This window comes from Pyxicephalus adspersus, chromosome 8 (assembly GCF_032062135.1).
Source record: "Pyxicephalus adspersus chromosome 8, UCB_Pads_2.0, whole genome shotgun sequence".
In the NCBI taxonomy this organism is placed as follows: Eukaryota; Metazoa; Chordata; class Amphibia; order Anura; family Pyxicephalidae; genus Pyxicephalus; species Pyxicephalus adspersus.
The window spans coordinates 2,414,552-2,430,341 of NC_092865.1; the positions used below are offsets into that span (position 1 = coordinate 2,414,552).

The 15,790-nt window shown below is 41.6% G+C and overlaps 1 protein-coding gene and 1 long non-coding RNA gene across 4 annotated transcripts in view; one reads left to right on the forward strand and one right to left on the reverse strand.

Annotated features, from left to right (window-relative positions):
- The window catches only part of PTPRF (protein tyrosine phosphatase receptor type F), a 552,192-nt gene that overhangs the window by 221,186 nt on the left and 315,216 nt on the right, over positions 1–15,790 (reverse strand). The gene's annotated exons all lie outside the window — the stretch shown is intronic.
- The window catches only part of LOC140336267 (uncharacterized), a 7,062-nt gene continuing 3,576 nt past the window's right edge, over positions 12,305–15,790 (forward strand). Inside the window, exon 1 of the long non-coding RNA XR_011921861.1 lies at positions 12,305–12,408. This is a non-coding gene — a long non-coding RNA (uncharacterized lncRNA). The remainder of the gene's footprint in view (positions 12,409–15,790) is intronic.

The following is a 15,790-nucleotide window of genomic DNA, read 5'->3' on the forward strand; positions in this document are numbered from 1 at the left end:
CCCAGTTTTTTATTCCTCTATCATCAGAGTGCAACACTGTAACTTTGTATCACAAGGTGAGAGGGGAAATACTCACATAGCCCCCCTAAAGTAGTAATAGAAATCCCCAATGCTTTACCACTCCCCATTGACATACACTATAGGGCTGGAGTTACAATATAAAGCCCCTACCTATCAGACCCCTAACAGATTCTACTAAGGAGGAATGTTTCATTTGAACAATGGGCCTAATTTATTGACCTTCATGGTGGTACCCCCCGAGTGTGGCTCAAGGTCATTACAAAAAGCAGTAACCCCGAGCAACATTCGGGGTGGAATTGAGGTCTTACCTGGTCCCCATGAGCCCACGGCGTCCTCCGGCGATGCCGGACCAGCATCTGTGTTCCCTTGGCAATGCCCGGCCGGCATGTGCGTCCCTTTGGCGATGTCTGGCATATGTGTCCCCTGGCCTTGCTTCCCCAGTGTGTATGTCAAATGTACCGCTTTGACATTTAAAAATACTAAAATAATCATACCGCCAGGGTTGTTAAAGCTCTCCAAGACTTGACAGGATACACTTTGAACCTGGGTGATCCAGCAAACCTGGAATGATTCTGGTCCAGGACTGAAAACATTTACTAACAAATAGCAAATTACTATTAAGAAATCCATTCCAGGTTTCCTGGATCACCCAGTTTCACAGATAGAAGTGTATCCTCTCCTTGGAGAGCTTTAATAAATCAGGCTCAATGATTTGGTTATTAACTCATCATAAGTTAATCGGATATTTTATTTCCCTTGTATGACATTGCGCGGTACACCAGAACTCTGGTTTGCTTTGCTTTGTGCTGCGGTTTCCTCTCATTTCACTCTCACCACTTAATCATTGTGATTTTGCTGAACTTTCATTACTATTATTCTTTGATTATAAGGCACGGAGGCTGCATATTATTTGACTGTGCGTCCTTCTGACAGTGTTCAATACAAATACACAAACAATCGATATCTGGATACAACGTGTGATTAAAGGGGTGAGTGCGGCCCGCAGGAACGGGAGGCGGGCGGTAGGCCGATTGCAGCGGAACTTTTGATTGTCAGCTCTGAAGCGCAGTGCGTAAATGTTTTGCTAAAAATCTATTTTAATTATGTGTTGTGTGGTTATTCTGCAATAATTCCAACTGCAGAGATAATCTAATAACAGAATAGAGGAATGTGACGAGGACATGCAGGTTGGGTACCAAGGACACAGAGAAGGGTTAAAGCAGTCCAGGCATTAGGAAATGATTGGTCAGATATGTAGTCACTGAGTGCTGGAATGGTGCAGAATATGCTGACCTGGCCAGTAAAGTCCAATTTATCTATCCAAAACAAAGGTGTGTCAAATTTTACCATTTGCTTCTTTAAAAAGCAGCCTCAGTCTGAATAGAATAGCCAGCATTCTGTAGAGGTCATCCGTAGGGAAGCAGTGGTCTCTCTGCAAACGTTGGTAACACTCCCTAAAAGGCAGAGCTCTCCAATCAGCTGGAAGAATGATCTTTGCAGATTGGACTGTTCTAGGTCTAAAGCTACATACACACATTTGCAGAAATAGTAGGAGCAAACAAAAGCTGTACAAGGATGTTAATTCTATAGAGGAGGGGGGAGAAGTAGTAGGCACTCCGCTGCATCCTCCACCATTGTGAACAGCAATGGTTCTCAGCTTCCGGTTATTTAGGAATCCAACATCACTGAAGGACAGCTGTACAGATGCTAGATTTACACCTAAGATTTTACCCAATCATGGATGTTTGCATTGGGTGATGGAATTCTAGAGTCTTGTATGGAGCTTAATTCAGCACGGGGCACGTTTTACATCTGTAGAGAGACCTCTGCTTCCATGGCAGAGCGCCAGTGTACTCTGCATGTATCCCCCCCCCCCGTAAAACAGAATGTATAGACTATTATCACAAAAAAAAAGACAATTGACAACTCATATCAATACATCACATTAGTTGTGATACAGTAAAAGAGCAGCTAACTTGTTCCCAAATCTTCGCGTGAGCCCTACTAGCCGCCATCTTTACAGCTTTTGACAGAAATCCTCCTGCAGATATTTTTATTTTGCCGGGTCTGACCCTCGTCCTGAAGATGCTGCTATGGAGGTGCCAGTATAAATATTACATTGTAATTATAGGCTCTCTATCTATATGTTATCCCGGCTCTGCTTATACATTTCATACATAGATAATGAGCTTCTTCTTGGCGTCTTATTACCGAGAATACAGATCCAGGCCTATTGATTACAGATCTAAGCCCTGACCTGCACTTTCAAGCCAAATAATTATATCATGAAATGGATAAAAGTACTTTACAGACTACACAAAAACCTAAATGATCACTCTAAGGTTTAAAGAAAAAATGCCCTGAAAAAATGATACAATGTACAATATAATTGCTACACCGGATTGTTTTATTATCTTGCTGTATGAAAAATATACATTAACATTTCAAGCCGCAGCTAAACAAAAATCACAGCCATTGCAATATATCTGTGTACAGGACTTACCTGGATTCCATAGACAAACAGGCTCATAGAGGCTGGCAGAGACCCTGAATTCAAATTACAATTACAAATTAAAATAATTTCCTGCATATTAAAACAGACCTAGGTTTTGGCTTTACTTATTATAACATTGAGAATGATTTGGTGATTACAAAGATGACTGGCTCCTCCATGGTATTCAGAAGCTCTATATCAGTGCTTCACATCCAAGGTTCCTCTAGAGGGCGCTAGAGGTTCCTTGAGCAATGGGCAGTTTGCACCTCTCAGGTCAGTGTAAGTGACCCCAATGATCTTTTTGGCTATCTGTAAGGGTGCCATTCTTCCCAATGGCCAGCAATGTAAGAGGAATTCTTCCCACTGACCCCCACACCAATGTATTGTGAGCTGTGGATATAGTAAATGTATAAGGCGTTCCCTGAAGACCTGAAAGTCATATAAAGGGATCCCCCATGTTATTTTGGTTGAAAACTGGTGTAGGAATAACCCAGTTTGCCACCAGCTGTCCTTTTCCAATACAATCATGTTTTCATTATTGGCCAAATGATTTTATAAACTGAATCATCCAAACAGATCTCTGCGGATATTTCGGTCATAACAATCACCATTCATCTTAAATAACTTAAAAGGCCAAAACAATAAACCATATGAACTGTAAAAACTGTTCAGGATTACTAATTACTCATTTGCTATCACAATTATAACTGTATTCTAATCATTAAAAAAACGATAAAATAATAATAATTCTTGCTAAGTTATGCAGCATGGGCAGAAGTCCTATCCGGGCTGCTAAGATTATAAAAATAATTATATTCTAATAATAGTTTAACAATAATAATGAGACACATCATCCGTGAACTCTGTGAAGGGAGCACACACAAGCTGCCAACACTACACCGATAATTATATTCTAATCATTTCTTAATAATAATATATTTCTAAATCAGAACTATATAATTATTAGAAAATATTTGAGTATAATTATCAAAAATGCTGATAATATTAAAAAATGCATTATATAAGTTTGCTGAAGTTTTATGTTTTTTTCTTTAAGCTCTGAACTTAAATTCCACCTGGCTTCTTTCTACAGTATCACCAAATCCCAACATTGCTCCCTTGGGGGTTCCTGGCTGTGTGCTAGGGTTACATAAACCAAAACTCTGCGGAATGTGTTCTCATTTGCCTTCTAGGGCAACACCAAATCTGTTCCTTGTGTTCCTGGCTACCTGGAAACACTAAACTGCAACAATGCTCCACATGTTCTTGGTTGCCTCCTAAGGCAACACCAACACCCAACCATGCTCCTTGTGTCCCTCTTTGGAAACATTACCTTCCAATCCTACTCCTAATGTCATTGGTTCAATTCTAGAAGAACACTAAACCCCAACACTGCTCCATGTTTTCTCGGTTGCCTTTTTCGGAAACACCAAACCCCAACCCTGCTTCTTCTGTCCTTGGTTGCCTTCTAGGGGAGCACCAACTTCCATACCTGCTCATTTTGCCCCTGTTGCTTTCTAGGGGAACACCAACCTCCAACCCCACTCTTCATGTCACTGGTTGCCTTCTTCGAGACCACTAACACCCAACCCTCCTCCTTGTGTCCCTGCAGCCTACTCGGGAACACCAAACCCAACCCCATTCCTTCTGTCCCTGCTTGCCTTCTTGGAGATTACCCAACTTTGCTCCTTGTGTTCCTGTTGCCTGAGCCAGACTTAATACAGCTCTCCAAGACTGGAGAAGATAGACTATCTTGGGAGAAAACCAGTGATCTAGCAAACCTGGATTGGATTTCTTAAAAATATTTTGCTATTAGTTGACAAATGTTATCAATCCTGGACCAGATTCATTCAAGGCTGGCTTGATGACTCAGGTTCTCCTCCGATATTCTATCTTCACCAGTTTTGGACAGCTTTATTAAATCAGGCCTTTTGTCACTCCTTGCCTTGTAAGAGAACACCAAGCCCTAACACTGCTCCTTGTCAGTCATATTGCCCTCTATGGTATCGCTAAAACCCATTCATACTTCTTGTATGCCTGGTTACCTACAATGGGAACTCCATACTGGAGCGTAATGTTACTGGCTGCCTTCTACAGGGTCACCACACACCAGTCATAATCTTTGTGCTCCTGGCCACTTTGAGGAGGAACATCAAACCTCAACCATTCTCCTTGTGTTCCTGGCTGACTTCTACAGGAACATTGAACCTGTCAAGATTGCGTTAAACTGGGACAATAGGAAAATCTGGAAGACTTTAGGGCATTAACAGTTTGATGTGCACTAAGTGTAAAACTAAGGCAGTAGGTCTAAGAACTAGCCTGGCCTTCTGCAAAGCCTCTGAAGGGGAGGACATTGTGCTGCTGGATAATACCTGATTGCAGACACCCAGCAAACACCCAAACAGGGCTAGTGGGATGAGACTGTATAGCAAAGTTGAGTTGGCAATGCAAAAGAAGAAAGATGCAGCTGTCTGTTACAGGATGGAAAGTAAAGTTAGGGAGGGAAAGAAAAGGTCAGACAAGTGATGCAGGTAGATTCATCAGTATGTGAAAGGATAAGACAGGAAGTAGAGTATGACAAGGGAAAAGGTTAAGCAATGATGAGCAGATTCAGTGAGGTACCAGGGTATAGGACTGGAAGCAAGGTTGGAATGGCAATTTAAATACCAAAACCCCACCACTTTACATTGCCCCTGTTTGCAATTTACAGGAACACCAAAGCCCAACCACACTCCACACTCCTGGCTGTCTTTTATGATTACACCAAACCTCATTCCCACCTCCATGAGTGCCTTCCACATGAAAATAAACACTTTGTATCTCTGGCTGCCTTTTAGAAGGATGCCAAACCCCATTACAACTCCTTGTGTCCTTGGCTGCCTTCGATATGAACACCAAACTCCACCACTTTTCCATTTCTTTCTGTCCACCCTGAAAGCAAAGCCCATGTTTACTCTTTATGTCTTTGTCTGCTTTTCACAGGAACACCAAACCTCATCCCTACCGCTCGTGTTTCTGGCTTCCATCAATAGAAATGGGGCTCTCAGAGATAGACTTGTCTTGCACAGACAGCACACTGGCTCGCATGATGCCAGAATGAGATTTTTTTGTAACATAATGTTTAAAAAAAACTGTTGTTAAGATGACTCTGGCCTTTTCTTCAGATACCATCTGTTTTGTACAACCTGTTGTGGTATTTGCTTATTGCCTTGTTCCACAACACTGATTAAATATCATCCAAGGACAGGAATTCTGCGCAGGAGATAATATTTTAATACCGTACAATGAACCAATAAATTGAGGCACAGATTACGTTATCGGTTTGACCCAGGAATAAAGCTGGCCAATCAATTTTCTAGAAACATTAGCATCATAGCAAATGTCTTGGTAACATAAATATCTACTGGTTTAAATAGAAATGTAAAAGAGGCAGCACAGGGGTCCCAGGCACGCGTCCAGCCTTCTGGAAATTGTTGCAATCTGAATGCAGGAAACAGTTCACAAAGTGTGAGGAAATGGAAAAGCATTCCGGGCAGGGTCCTCTCCTCCTCCGGTGTCACTGTCTGTTACTTGCTACCCCTATTTAATGTACAGCGCTGCGTAATGTGTTGGAGCTATATAAATCCTGTTTATTAATAATAATAATAATAATAATAATATTAATAATATAGAGAGAGCAGAGAGGAAAGGTGAGGCAATAGAGAAGAGACAAGATAATCCCGTGTTCTCCCCAGCCCCTTTTAGTTGCGTGCACCACCCAGCATTTTTTAGCAACCACCAAGCTGTTTTCGGATGGTTACTGAAAAGTTGGGTCACAATATAGGGCCACCACCTGCCTACAGCTCCTTCCCACCCAGCCCAAAATACATTTCTAGGGAGAATACTGCAAGTGATAGAAAAGAAAAGAAAAAAATGGAGAAACAAGAAAAGGCAATTAAAAGAATAGGAAGAGGAAAGCAAAGGAGATATGAGGAAAGAGGTAGAGAAGAGAGGAGAGAAGGGGAAGACAAAGAGAAGAGAGATAATGAGATACAAAAAATAAAGTATGAGGAGAGAAAAGACAAAAACATAATAAAATGGGGAAAAGAAGACCAAACGGGGGTTAGTGAAATGTTACAGAATGGACACTTTCAAAATAAAAGAAGTACAAAAGAAGAAGAATCAAATAATGGTGGAAAAGAGAATCCTTTACATCACAGGAAGAATAGCCATTGACAATCAGTCTCTCCCCCCTGAATAAATGGCTGCTACCACTCCATTGTGGATGACAGGCAGTAAAGAATGTGCTGTGACTCCTCACTGCTCCCTTAACAGCCAGACAAATGACCCCAGCCACCGAGAGACCTCAGAAAAGTTACAAAAGAGATGCCCTCCTCCCACTACGAGCTCTGCATTGTGAAGCCAAGAAAAGGATTACGGCCGACTAGTTGCAAGATAGAGCCCACAGCATCCTGAGCTCTCCCACTGCTACAGGTTACTTGTTATCTAGGTCAATTTCTGGGGGAAGGAGAAAATTACATCCTTACTGACCGCCAGGGAGGAGGAGAGGGCAGCCAGAGAATAGCAAAATAAACCTGTTTTATAACCCAAATGATTTCCATAAAGGAAACGCTGTCAGGGTCCCGGTCCACCACACTGAGCTTTTCCTATCATTCTGAAATAATGAATAAATAGCAAAAAAAAAAATCTGCTCATTTCTGGAATAAAAAGAAAACATCTCCTTCGGTGGCTCCATTCATGGCAGAGAAAAGAGGGTCATTTACTTAAACTTTATCCAATTTGTCAAGTGAAAAGTCAGCCCACAGCGCAAGGAATCACAACCGCTGCCTTCTAACAAATAACGGGATTTGGAGGCCAACTCTGCTGACACAATGTAACTATTAGCTGCTTGTCTAAAATATTCCTCAACAAACAAGAAAATTGGATTAGCCCGGACATGGACAATCATAAGGAAAAGCCTAAGGCATGCCGCATTTTCAGCCATTAAGACACCTGACCTGGATAATAATATGAAAATGATGATCAGAGAATTGGCAGTATTCATTACAGAATAGATTTCAGTGGCATTATATGCAGCGTCACAATGCTGATCTGCAGCAAAGCAATGGGACACATGACTGCTCATCAGTGGTCACTTGATTATTATTATTACACAGTATTTATATAGCGCCATCATATTACGCAGCAATGTACAAAGTCCATAGTCATGTCACTAGCTGTCCCTCAATAGGGCTCGCAATCTAATGTCCCAACCACTTTATGAATATGAATCTGTGAAAATTCAGCATAAAAGTCCAAATATAAATGTATGGTAAATATTTGGGCTACCTGACTATCGGGGAGCGATTATTATGCCAATTAGCAGCTCTGACACCTTCATATGTTTATCAAGAAGTAATGGAATTGACAAACACTTTCTATAAATCTCCATTCTCAGATCACCCGAACTTTTATAATATTTATCCATAACAAATTCCAGGCTTAGTAGCATCAGCAGGAAATGTGTTGGACAAACATTACACTTGACGTGACACACAATCATGCTTCATGCAATAGGTGGTGCATTATGGCATGCCTTGCTCAAATAAATGCAAATTTCAAATATAACCTTTATTAGTCAGAATGGATATAAATCCACCTAAAATACACCAAATGCTGTTGCAGAAATGGATAATAGCTTGTAAAAGTAGTGGAGACATCACCACTGTGCTGCATATGGCTCAGACTGTGGAAGGTACCCATGGGGTACGACTATGGGATGCAGAAACCTATTTAGGGGGGATACAAGACCAGTCATTCTGAGGAGGGAGGACAACAGTGACTGGTCTGTATTATTGGAAATACCTGCAGGCGCCAGCACAGAGCTGGAAGAAATACACATAGAACATCCGAATGATAATATGCGGGGCTCCTGTGCTTGGTATTTGTTCTGCCCAGATTTCAGCTTCCATGCACATTGGATTTTTCATCAAGGTGATCCCTGTGACTTGTTTATCTAAAATTTAAATAGACTTTTACATTTCCTTTAATGGCATTGAATCGTATCTTATGAAACAATTGTAAAAACAAAATAATTCCCTTCACATTAGCAAAGCTTAAATCACCCAAATGTTGGTACTCTAATGCTCCGTCAGGCTGCACTGCTTTTATATCAGAGCCAGAGTTCGTCAAACTGAAAATATTTCTTTTTTTTTCTTTTGATTAATAATACCGCCCTATCAATGTTCTTCATTTGTTTTAATTCTGCAATGTTTTTCCCTAGAGTCTTTTGCAGCTTTTTTTTCTTTTAGTCTCCATTTAAACATTTTCACACTTGGCTTCAGATGCTGGATTTGCCGGATTTATTCCACACTTGTGTATTAGGAAAAACAATCATTAACCCTTGTACCGACTTCATAGATAGCTGCCAAAATAGGTGTGAAAACGCTGGCTCCTCCGTGTGCCGCTCTATTTATAATCTGCTGTTTAGACGGAAATCATATGTGGCGGTTTAACTAATGGTGATAGGGAATCATACGGGTGGGCAGTCAGCTCGGTGGCGCTCCGTGTTCATCCTCAGCGCTCAAGCTAATTAAACCAAAAGTGGATATTAGGTGATAGACGCGGCCTGGCGTTTTTATTACTATGGTGGTCCTCTCCTGCAGATGCAACGTACACAAACACATCCCAAAATAAGTCAAATTGGATTACTATCACTCATATGTAATTAACATTACCATTCGATGCAGAATTTTACATTTTATTAAAAAAAGGGATTGGCCTCCAGCAGATAGAAGACATCACCATTTAATCCAGTTACCGGTATGTGTTCATTAATTAATATTCTCATGTAGCATGTGTTCCTGAATCTGGATGTTATATATGGCATTGTGTGCAGCAGGCAAACCAATTCAATCTGTACATTCAACAGGTAATGGCAGATCTCCCAAACAAAAGGTGTTGCTTTAGGAAAAGCAGGTAACCCAAAAGACTATAACCTAGGGGTGGGCAATCTTTATGGCTCAGGGGCCACAATGAATTTTAAAATTTGACAGACGGGCCGGGACAGTGTCAGATGGATGAAGAGTGTTGGTATGAACTGATATAAGGGGAGCATGGTGGCTCAGTGGTTAGCACTCCAGCCTTTGCAGTGCTAGGTCCCAGGTTTAAATGAAGGCACTATCTGCATGGAGTTTGCTGGTTCTCCCTGTGTTTGGGTTTCCTCCGGGTACTCCAGGTTCCTCCCATATCCCAAAAACATACAGTTAGGTTAATTGTCTTCCCTCCCAAATTGATCTGAGGCTGTAATAAAGACATATGACTATGGTAGGGACATTGGATTGTGAGCTCCTTTGAGGGACAGCTAGTTCCATGGCTATGGAATTTGTACAGCACTGCGTAATATGTTAGCACTATAAATACTGTGTAATAATAATAAAATTACATGGAAAAGGGGGGAGATTAAAAAGCCCAAACAGGCCATATGTGGGCTGTAGTGTACCCATGCCTGCTCTAACCCGATAAGCCCTCCAGTCCAGTTTGTTAATATTTCCAATGGTCGGACAGCCAGTGGTGCCAATAGCAGACATGGCCTTTCCAAGCCACAAGGGACCAATAGAGACTGCTGCTTCCATGGCAGGAAAAGGGACAATGGCAGAATTCACAGAAACAGAGGCAATCATTACACTTCAAACCAACAAATGGCCATAAAAAGTGGAACTTTCACCTTCAGGAGATCAATATTAAGCAGAGCAGGAAACAGCTGATTGACAAGGAGCTTTCCGGTTGTTAACTTCACAGCTGTATCAAACCATTGAGCCGTGCTAAATGATTTAAAGGAAAAATCTGCACCCTTCCGCTAAAGCCAACTCCCAGCCAGATATAAAACACGCCGAATAATGTAGTATTGTATTTGTTACAAAGTCATGAAATGTGTTTCTGAATGCAGCTAGTATGAGTACCTGGATCAGTCTTTATGTTAGCCTTTTGCATAGAAAACCAGGAATGGCAGGGGCAGACCTATTGGTCAATAAGGAGTCCTGACAAGGTACATGGTACATTGCTTTCTAAATGAGTTTTGACATTTGTTATATTTTGCTTTGGGTATTATGGAGAAAAGTTACATTCCCCACCATAAATGAAATGATGGGAATGTTTGTCTGTACCTGTTTTGGTTACAATTACTTGTTCTGGTGTCACAGGGACAGGAAGTGAGGGAAAAGCTCCCTAGTGGGGGTCTTAAATAGAAATGGAAAAACCTGATGGAAAATGTAACTCTCCCCAAACAGAAGGAAAGCAGGCTGGAGTTCCCAGGCTTTAAAGCAAACCTTCCATTCAAATAGAAGGTTCACTTACATTGGCTGGGCGCCCTCTCCAAATCACCTACTATATGTCGGTAAAGTTAGAATGACCCCATTACCCCCATAGTCCACCTGTTGCACCTAGGTGAGGATAACGCCACTGTCCTTATAATGAAATGCAGAACTGATTAAATCTCATGAGCTTATTATTATTATTAAACAGAATTTATACAGCGCCAACATATTACGCAGCGCTGTACAATAAATAGGGCTTGCAAATGACAGACAGATACAGACAGTGACACAGGAGGAGAAGAGGACCTTGACCTGAAGAGCTTATAATCTAGGTGATTTTAGAATGCATTAACGTATTTTCTGATGCCATTGCAACTTTCAGCCTCACACTGTACTCTACCTGGAAGGACGGTGACGTCACGCCCAGACAGGTAAGTTTATTCCTAGCAACTCTTTACAGCTGATTTTTTTCCCTATAGGTGATTTTGGATTTGGCCAGAATTTTAGTGAGAGGTTCTCTTTACCTACCTTCTATATCTTTAACCCTCTCCCTTTCATCTCTCCACAATTTATTTATTTTTTTCTGCTTTTGCACAGCGATAACTTTTGTTCCCAGTAATCAGCAGGCAAAGCTGGAGATCCACAACAGGCAGAAGAGACAGCACACATCTATGTTTTATTGGCGATATTGCAGTGAATGATAAATTCCAAAACCAAGGAGGAATTATTCCCTAGCCTACACTGAGCTGGATATGTATGGCATATTGCACGCTCTGCCTTCTTCCCTATAAACCTTTTCAAGATTCGTTTTGTTCCTGGGCAGCCACATAGCCACAGTTCACCTTATTGCACAGGGATTGTGGTGCTGCCCGCTCATAACACAAATATTAGAATCCATCCCAGATAATATCATTTACACCCTATAATCCAATGTGTGCACAGCCACTGCATGCCTGCTAGAATATGGAACAATAGGGAGGTTTAAAGCTGGACGGATCACAAAGCAATGTTATGGAATATGGAAGAAAGTGCTTCTAATGTGGACAATTTTTTTTGGGTGATTCCATGAATGTAAAGCAATAAGTCAGTGTGACATTTCCAGGTATTATTACCTCTCAGAGGGATCACAGCACTCCCCCTGACAATGCCATCATCTGCTTTTCTTTCCAGTAGGATAAAGCCATTTTGTTCAGGCATCATCCAGGGTCACCATCTACTTCCTGGATTGTGGCGCCGGCACAATCATGTGAATCCTGGTGCAGTTTTAGGCCATGTATACAAATGCCTACACATAATAACACTTGCTGTAGACACTGACCTTGTGATTTGCTACTATGTTACAATAAATGGTGAAAATATAAATGACTAATCTGTGACATGTCATTACAATATTCATGCAGACTTATTGATAGACAGGTCCACTTTATAAAAAAGTTCCAGACAAACTTAAAGATTCCATAGTTAATGTCTAAATGTTTTTCTTTCCTGTTTTTTTAGTTGCATCCCTTGGCAGGACACATCAGAACACTGTTGTCTTAAGTCCAAAAAAACAGCTGTGGACAACACTAAATGGAGCTTTGTGCAGCATGTTCTCCAAATGTAAGTTTTTTTACCCATCTGTAATTGCACCAAGACTTTCACTACTGGTTTGAACCTAAAATATGCTGCAAAGAGTGATTTGTTCTCTTCAGAACGTAATATGTAAAAAAATAAAACAGTGATGGTGTATCACTTAGGCTGCATACACTCATACAATAATTGTCATTGGAAAGGATCTTTCACAATCCTTTCCAATAATAAAAGACTGAAAGATGAATGAGCGAGTGTTGTACATACTTCGCTGTTCTGCTCTATGGAGAGAGGAGGGGGAGAACGACGGAGCGGCACCCCACTGTGCTCTCTCCCCTTCACTTACATCCGCCAGGACGGATCCATGAACAACATTGGACGAGTGCTGTACACACACCAGATTCTCGTCCGATATCAGCCCTGAGGTGGTTATCAGACGAGAATCATCTGAAGTGTGTATGTAGCCTTGCTCTGCTAAAATTTGTATTATGTAAACGAATGTTAAAAATTAAACATAGGAATGCCAACCCTTCTCTGGTATTGCTGTGGCACATGGGCAGAGCTGGGAACACAGAAGTCTGCTTGCAGGAGCACAAGGGGTTCTTCCTAGGCTGTTGCAAAGAATTCCTATTGACCCTCATTGTAACCTGACCACCTATCAACTGACTATGGAACTCGATCAGCCATGTTTTTTAACCATTAAGCCACATACCGCCTATGGTAGTAAGTCAGAATTATTTATTTCAGGCCTTGGTGGTTGGCTACAAAAACACAATTTTTGACCGCTGTGCATTCAAGGCCTAAAATGTTGAACACATCATGCCGCATGAACATTCTCCACTCCTTTAGTAAATGAACCCTTGCTCACAATGCCATGCCATTAATAATGGTTGCCACTCCAACCCGTCTTTCCAAGTAGTTCTGCAGCAGCTAGAATCTATGTCTTGTGTTTCTCCACAGACGGTGGGAATATTCACTTTCCCCGTGCTGCTGCCAGCGAGTCTCCATTAGCAGATCTCACTGTCTGAGCATTTTGTGTTTGCAGACAGCTGAGTTTTGTGTTGACCTAAATCCAGCAGGTACTAATCGTCCTCCCTGTATCAGATCATAAGAGGTGCGTCTAATGACACCTCTCCCAATTATGGAGAATTACGTGGGCTTTAGCGGTTGTCTGGGTCCTTCAATCTTCTCGCGGAAGGATCATCCGGCTTTTTTTCTCCCTACAAGGTATTCACAGGAGGATTAATACGCTCACCTCAAATTCAACAGCAAAATGTCAGCTGTCATGTTCGCTAAAGCCACCTTAACAAGGCCAAATGAATACCCAGCGGAGGAAGACCCAAAAAAAAAAGTACTGTCATGCAAAAGGTAAAGACAGCCCAGCGGGGGGAACTTAGACACTGGAGTGTCACCTAGACCTCCCGAATGGTATAATGAGCAGATTAGCAAGTGAGGAACACAATTCGTGAGTCGCTTCTTTCATCACTGAGCAGATTTAGCGGAGGGGAAATGTGAGGAATATGACGATGCATTTCCAGCGAGTACCGTTAATGAGCTAATATTTTAGTTTGGTCAATGTTGGTGCAAAGCTTTTTGGGAAATTTGGGAGCAGGGTGGATATGTCTCGCCTGTACATGGAAGAGTGACAGCTGGTAAACCAGACAACTGATTAGAGGAGGAGCGGATATTTTCAAAATCATTGACCTTGAATGATATTTGCCAGTCTATGCCCAATGTTTGGCTAACCACAGCCAGATGCCAATGGTTGCCTTTAGTTTATGCACTGAGCAGACAATTCCAGAGCTGGCCCTGTACAGAGGAAGCAAAAAACTTTGTTCATAAAGCAAGGCTATAGGGTTAGTGAGGCATAGATTGACGGTGATGGAGACCTGAAAAGGGACAAGTCCAAGAATTAGCTTTTTAACTTGAAAATGTTACACCAGGTTGTGGCCCTCCGGCACACCAATACTGAAGAGCTGTCCGTGAGCAATCCCAGGGTCAATCAGAGACCATCAGGGTGAAAAATGAATAAACATAGAAAAAACACTGTCAAAGTGAGCCACTTCCTCTGCTGAAATCTGTTTTATGTATTGAATTTAAAAATTAAAATAGGAAGTGCCAATCCTGGCATTGTTTTGGCATATGGGCTGAATCGGGAACACAGAGGTCCCCTTGCAGGAGCACAAAGATAAAGGATGCCCAACTGTCTACCTAGGTAGTTGAAAAGCACTCCTATTAAATCCCATTATACCTGACCACCTAATAACTGGCATGGAATGGGGCAATACATATTGTTTACTGCCTATGGCAGTACGTCTGAACTATCCATTTCAAGCACTGGCAGTTGGCTGGTACATTGTATTGGAGAAATGCTGAGTGTTATACCAAACAATACAACAATGTACATATACGAAAACACATAATATGCACAGACACAGGTTTTACAACACCAAAAATTAATGATAAGAACATTTCTAATTAAATATATTTGAGCCCAGAAACAGAATGTGATGCGTTGCAGCTCACCAGTCCTTTTGGCTTTTTTAGTTTTTTTTTTCTCCTTTATTTTTACCTGGTGATCCAGTAACACGCTGGACCTAAACTCCTGAATGTTGTTGGAGGAAACACTTGAAGAATATTTGTTTGTTTCAGCACAGAGCCCCTCTAAATAAAATATTGATGACTTTAGTGGTTATAGTTGAAGCAGTCTGAGCATTGCTGTAGTTTGCTGAAAGTGTAAATTTTTCACCTTCTGCACAAACAGGGAGTGAATGTAGATGTAGTAAACATCTTATTACTCTTTACCAGACAGATATTATGCCAGGCGTCTAAGACGACCGCTCCTTGTGGCCTCAGAGGTGACCACATCTGGTGCCGCACAGTTCTATAAAGTTAAATTGCCAATTATGAGCTGTCACCTCCGGAATAACCTCAGTGTAATGGCTTCATCTTGCAGGCAATATGATGCACAGCACGAGTAAATAACAGACTTCCTTCACATGTGGCATGAACGGTGCGGTAAAGCGGTGCAAAAGATGTTCAGGAATTAATGGCGGGTAGAGATGATCATTAACTGGCAGGGGTGGAGGCAGAATGAGCACCCTGGGCCTTACATGGCTTCAGTGTCAAGTCTGGCAGCGCTGATATTTAAAGGCAATTCACCGCCGCGCTTCCATGCGCACAAACAGCGACTTGGACTCAGCTAACACCCGATTCAGTCACAGAGGCCCAACGCCCTACAAATATACTGCAAACCTGTTCATGGCATCTCCTCTCCAGGGACGAATCGCAGGATTTTTTGTGGTTTTAATTTGTTGTTTTGTAGATTTGTCTTTAACTTTTGTTTAAAAACTAATCGGCTTGCATGTAATATAATTGTATGCTGCCAGTCAGCACACGGGGAAGGGGGGGG